The sequence below is a fragment of the Lactuca serriola genome, chromosome 5, assembly GCF_051521515.1.
Source record: "Lactuca serriola cultivar US96UC23 chromosome 5, Lser_US96UC23_V15, whole genome shotgun sequence".
Lineage (NCBI taxonomy): Eukaryota > Viridiplantae > Streptophyta > Magnoliopsida > Asterales > Asteraceae > Lactuca > Lactuca serriola.
The window spans coordinates 92,016,106-92,023,319 of record NC_136412.1 but is presented as its reverse complement, the minus strand read 5'-3'; positions in this window follow the sequence as shown (position 1 = coordinate 92,023,319).

Here is a 7,214-nt window from a genome sequence, read left to right as displayed (position 1 = left end):
GGAGGACGTCATGTACAGTATCACAATAGTGTAAAATAGTAAACAAGCAACAACATCATCCATTGCATTATAAGTAAAGTTTTAATACATGTGTTCTTTCATTGTAATAAGACACCAAAAATATATAATCAAAATAAAAGACGAGACTCGTCTGCTCCGTCTTCTCAAGACCTGGACACCGTACCTATCTACTGATGACCTGAGAATACAAGTTATTTTGAAAGAGAGTATCAGCTTTAAAGCTGGTGAATTCATAAGTATTTAAGTGTCATTGTCTTGCTTTGAAAAGCTATTTTAAAAGTCATGTAAACCTCCAATTGAAAATGTTGATGTAAGTATGAAAAGCCCTAGAAAATCCCTTATTTTCTATTATTATGAAATGTAGTCTTCAAACGAGACCCGAATGTTTTGTAAGTAAAATGATAGTTTTTCCTTCTATTGACTAGTACTAAAGTACTTAGTCTAACTCATCGTTTATGTGAAAGTATCACAAAATAAATTAAACAGGAATGAGTATATGATAGTCTTCTACCAAGACTTAAAGGTTCTGTAAGTAAAATGATAGTTTTTCCTTCTATTGACTAGTACTAAAGTACTTAGTCTAACTCATCGTTTATGTGAAAGTATCACAAAATAAAGTAAACAGGAAAGAGTATATGATAGTCTTCTACCAAGACTTAAAGGTTCTGTAAGTAAAATGATAGTTTTTCCTTCTATTGACTAGTACTAAAGTACTTAGTCTAACTCATCGTTTATGTGAAAGTATCATAAAATAAAAGTAATCAGGAAAAATATACTCGTGTAAGTGTTGTCACTGGGTACTAGGACTAACACAACATCGCAATAAGCGGAATAGATAACCTAATGAACATCCGAAGATTGTCCACTTGTCCTCTCTAGCAGCAGACGGTGGGTGGAGGGGTTAGCCCCGGTATCGATCTACCTAATATAAATAGTAACCATAGACCTCCATAGATGGTCATCGACCACTGGTGTTAATCAGATGGGATTTGGAATGGTTAGTCCCGCCTAGATATCGATCTACCTAATATATATAGTAACCATAGACCTCCATAGATGGTCATCGACCACCGCTGTTAATCAGATGGGATTCGGAATGGTTAGTCCCGCCTAGATATCGATCTACCTAATATAAATAGTAACCATAGACCTCCGTAGGTGGTCATCGACCACTGGTGCTAATCAGCGGGGTTCGGAATGGTTAGTCCCGCCGAGATATCCCATTGAACCGGGATAGGAAAGATAATTTATACAGAAAATACTAATAAATCATCCTCACAAGTTGAGATACAAGTATCCAGGTAAGTGAATACATGATAATATATCTACGTAACAGTGTTCATGTATGGTATTCATGTAAGTGTGTTCATGCACCAGGTAAGTATATGTAAACATGTTCATGTATCAAGTAAGCATATGTAAATGTACTCATGTATCAGGTAATGTACTGGTGTCGACTCATGAATGAACTGACTCTTGTGTGATTCCTTGTAATAGGAATAATGTTTGATATCATCAAATTATCCCTATGATAATTTACTGAAAGGTAATTGGTTGTTCAGGTAGGTTTATACACTCTTACTACTCAAGGGTGTGGGAAACTAAATGAAAGACGTAAACTATAACAACAATACATATATAAGATTATAAGTGTATATGCATAGTTTAGTTCAAGAATGTAAAATGGTTTTGTAAGACATATAAGGGTTTTGAACAAATATAAAAGTGACTTGATGTCATTTTGATAATCATTTTAAAAGTAATACATTTGATAACAAAGTATTTTAAAGATAGAAAACCATTTCATGCATCACATTTTGTAGTATGTGAAATCTGTTGAATGAAAACACAGTTATAAAATACATATAGATGATTTAATAACATGCTGTTTTATAGTTGTATTCCCCCCCCCCATTAAAGCATTTAAAATCATTTAAAACATTGATTAGGGGTATGAACTCACCTTTAGATGGTGATTTGGATGAACTGAACGGTGTAGGATTGTTAGGTGTCAAGTGAGGACTTGTACATGCACTACGATCCTAATGAACATATAATCACACATATATGAACTCAATTAGTCTTAAATTACTAATTGATAATGTTAAGACATCCTAGACATAATAAACACTTTATATAAGTGTTTTAAGCCCTAAAGATTGCATCTAAGCTATTGTGAGACAAGGCACTTGTGTTTAGGGTTCTAAAGGACCCCATAAATGAGTTTACTCTCCATATAGCATCACACATGGAGTTTACGGTTGTAAACTCTTGAGTTTACGGCCGTAAACTCCAAGGCCTAATGTTCTTGGTTGTTTTAAGGTGTTAAATAATCCCTTGAAGCATTCCAACTTTGTGGGTTAATTCTTGGAAGGATTTAAGGCATAAAAACACTCCTTTGAGGAGTTTACGTCGCTAAGGCCATTTCCCTTAGAGTTTGCAGCCGTAAACTCTTAAGGAAAGGTGTTTTTGATGCTTTCAAGTCTCTTGCACATGTGGTATAGGTTTTAGACTTTTATCCCAAGCATATGAAGGCCTTTGACACACTTTGGTGCCCTTTAATCATGTTTACCGCCCAAGAACCATGCCATGGCCGTAAACTCACTTTGGAAGGTGGTTTTGATGGTTTAATGTCCTTCATTTATGTAGGAGTAATCCTTGGTAATTGTCCAAGACTTTAGGAGTGCCAAAAGCACTCTTTTGTCCATGATTTTGGAGTTCACGGTCCAAGATCTTCTTGGGCCGTGAACACCTATGCTTTGGTGATTCTTTGTTTTTTTCTTGTCCCTAATACACTACTATACAAGTCCAAGGTAATAGCACATCATGGGGGAAAGTCTAGGCTTTGTTTCGAGAGTTTACCGCCCAAGAACACCTTGGGGAGTAAACTCCTAAATCTAGTTATTTAGCTATCTAAATCATGTTATAAACACATAATAAGCTATCTAACACTACTAGCAAGAGGTACTCACGTTTTGGGATAAAAGCCCGAAGATCCGTGAGAGAGAAAATGGCTTTTCTCTAGTTGAAAATGCGAATAATAAATGAAATTGGTTCATAATTCTATTTATAGTCCTGAGATATTTTTGGCAGAAAATATTTTTATTCCTGAAATGATTTCTAATATAACAGAGTGTTGGAATAACAGTGTTGCACGAAACCCTAGTGCATCCACTCTCCTGATATCTCCTTAAGTGTAAATCCTGAAAGACTGCCAAACTTATACCCGAAGTCTGGAATTTCACTGAAACTGTTCTAACCTCTATTGGCTTGATATGGTTTGTTCAGAATGGAAATTTCGGGTTGTCACAAGTTTGGAATTGTACCCTAATGTATTTAGGGCTAGAAAACAACCTTAGAACACCAAGAGTAAGTGGTTCACGGCCCAAGAAGTTCCAGGGCCGTGAACTCCATTTTAAGGTGCCAAAACGCCCTAAATGCCTTCATTAATCCAAGAGACTAGCATAGCACTTTACCTTGATGTGTCTAGGACCCAAAACAACCAAAATACCAACACCCATAAGTGTTTACGATCGCAAACAAATGACCAAATGGTCCATGGGCCGTAAACTCAAGTTAGGGGTGTTTTGATGCCACAAACACCTCCTAAGGCTTAGGCTTGAATTTAGGATGCTTCCTTATGACCTTTAGGACCCTCATAAACATAAATGGCAATGATTTTACGACAGTAAACTCATTACGGCCGTGAACTCCTCAAAGGAGTTAAAAGGAAGTCCTAACACTCTAGTAAGCCTTGATTTGTAGCATAGAACATTACACCATGGACCTAAGGACCAAGATTCATGAAATTGTACTCCTTTTCATGAGTTTACGGCCATAAACTCATGGGGGAGTGGTACCAGGGCCGTGAACATTAAGCAAGGCCATTTTAGGGCCTTAAACCCACTCAAACACTTGTTCAAGCTTTGAAGCACTTCACCTCTTGAGTTGTAATAGCTTTGAGCATCATTTAGAGACACTCCAACACACATGGTCTCTGGACCATAAACTCCCATATGAGGCTTTGCACTCCTTTGTTGCAACCCGATAACCTCCTAGCACTTGACCAAAGTGTTTTCCTCGCAATAGGGTGTTTATACATGTTTAACTAGTGGTAAAATCACTAATTCGTTATATACATATGTCTTCATATGTATTTAGGATTATTGTGTGTGTCTAAGTCTTCACTTGACACCAAGAACTGGTCCGACACTTCCTTCCAATCCGCTCACTACAGGTGAGTTCATACCCCTTAATCAATGTTTTAAATGATTTTAAATGCTTTAATGGGGGGGGGGAATACCAGTAGAAAACGGTATGTTATTAAATCACTCATATGTATTTATAACTGTGTTTTCATCCATCAGATTTCACATACTTCAAAATGTGATGCATGGAATGGTTTTCTATCTTAAAATACCTTGGTAGCAAAAGTATTACGTTTGAAATGTTTATTAAAATGACATCAAGTCATTGTTAATTATTGTTCAAAACTCTTAGATGTCTTACAAAACCATTTTTACCTTCTTGAACAAAACTATATCTATACACTTATGTTCTTATATATGTAATGATGTTATAGTTTTCAGCCTTCATTCAGTTTCCCACACTCTTGTGTAGTAAGGGTGTATAAACCTTCATGAACAATCAATTACCTTCCAGTTAACTATTATAGGGATAGTTAAGAGATACCACTTACCATTCCAAGTACAAGGAATCACACAAGAGTCAGTTAATTCATGAGTCTATACTAGTACATTACATGATACAGGAGTACGTTTACATAGACACACTTACATGAGTACATTCACGTAGGTACGCTTACATGAGTACGTTCACATATGCTTACATGATACATGAATACGTTCACATATGCTTACATGATACATGAGTAGGTTTACATATGCTTACATGATACATGAGGACGTTTACATATGCTTACATGATACAGGAGTACGTTTACATATGCTTACATGATACAGGAGTATGTTTACATAGATACGCTTACATGGCTACATTTACATATATACATTTATTTGTATGCACATACATGGATACTTGTACCTAGATTCACTAGGATGATTTACTAGTACATTATGTGTAAATTGTCCTGCCTATCCCAGTTCAACGGGATATCTAGACGAGACTAACAATTCTGGAACCCACCTGTTAGCAACAGTGGTAGATGAACATCTATTGATGCCTACGGTTATTACTTATATTAGGGGTACCTTTACGGGACTAACCATTCCTTTAACCTGCTGTTCGCTACAGATGTAAATGACCATCTACGGATGCCTACGGTTAATACTTATATTAGGAGTACCTTTACGGGACTAACCATTCCTTAAACCTGTTGCAGCTATAGAGGAAAATTGAACAATCTACGGATGTTCAAAGGTTATACATTTCGCTTGTCGCGATGTCGTGTTAATCCTAATACAAAAGGATAACACTTACATGATTATAATTTTCCTATTACTTTATTTTGTGATACATTCACATAAACGATGAGTTAGACTAAGTACTGTTTGTAATAGTCAAAAAGAAGAAAAAACTATCATTGTCATAGCAAAACATTCGGGTCTTGGTAGAAGACTACATTTCATACTAGTAGGAAATATGGGAATTTCTAGGGTTTTCATACTTATATCAACTGTTTCATTTAAAGATTTACATGGCATTCATAACAGCTTTCCAAAACAAGACAATGACACTTAAATACTTATGAATTCACCAGCTTTAGGCTGATACTCGCTTTCAAAATAACTTGTATTCTCAGGTCACCAGTAGACAGGTACGATGGCCAGGTTTTGAGAAGACGGAGCGCAGACAAGACTCGTCTTTTATTTTGATTACATATTTTGGTGTCTTATTACAATTAAAGAACACACATGTATTAAGACTTTACTTTTAATGTAATGGATGATGTTGTTGCTTGTTTACTACTTTACATTGTTGTGATATTGTACATGACATCCTCCGCCCTTGAACGTTTCCACCGTTCTCGGTTTTGGGGTGTGACAGAAGCCGAGTACGCAGGGCATAATGAGGTGGTATGCATCACGTACTCATAAAATGGCCCGTACTGGTTGAAAGATATCGAAGGAATCGGAAGGGGGTCAACGAGTCGAAAAGGACTCAGGGACTCGGAAGGGACTCAGGGGTGAAATTGACTAGTTACATGCTTTAGTATGATATGTATATATGTTGTGTATGTATGGTATGTGGTATTTTGAGGAACTCGCTAAGCTTTGTGCTTACGATTTATGTTTAAATGTTTTTCAGGTACTTCTGGTTCCAAAGGGAAGGGCCCGACATTATCGCATCACATCCAGCTGTGTTTGGCATTTTATGATTTTGGGATTATACTCTGATAACATTTTTCTACTATTACATACTTGATGGTTTTTGAAATATATGATTGATGGTTGGGATGATTTTAAACAAAAAAAATTTACTTAGTATTTTTGAGATGTTACACTCTGTTTGGGTGTGTGTGCTTAGTTTTGGAAGGGGTGACATGGCAGATGTCGAGTGGTGACACGTGTGAAAATCCTATGGTGGGTCCTAAGCGAACCACATATCTTATCTATGCGCGCAACTGCGTGCGAAAAAACTTATTTTCTTTAAAAACCCGTATCATATCTATACGAGCTCCATTTTTTATGTTCTTTATATCCACGTGTAGCTATCTACAAGATCTACAACTTTCATTCAGACTGTGTTGGGTAATTCTCAATTTATTTTTAAAGTTATATTTTTAACAGGCTTAAACTATTAAAGTACATATAAAAATCATAACTTTCTCATACAATATCCATTCTAGAGTTTCTTTATATCGACGAAATTATATAGATAAGATATTCTATTCTTGTTTAGATTATTTTTGCTAACAATCTATCGATCTCTATTTTGGTTTCTGTGTCGTATACTGTTGTGCTGAAACTTCTAAAAATTATAACTTCCTCACACGAAGTTAGATTTGGACATTCTCTATATGCACATTCTTCGTTTTACAAATACTACAACTTTTATTTAGATCACATAGGCTAATAAGTAATCTATCAAAAATTCACTCTTTACAATACATAGAGTTGTGTCGGTTTAATCGCGAAACTATGAAGAAGCATAACTTCTTTATACGCAGTCAGATTTCAAAGTTCTTTATATGTATGGAATTCTTGTCACAT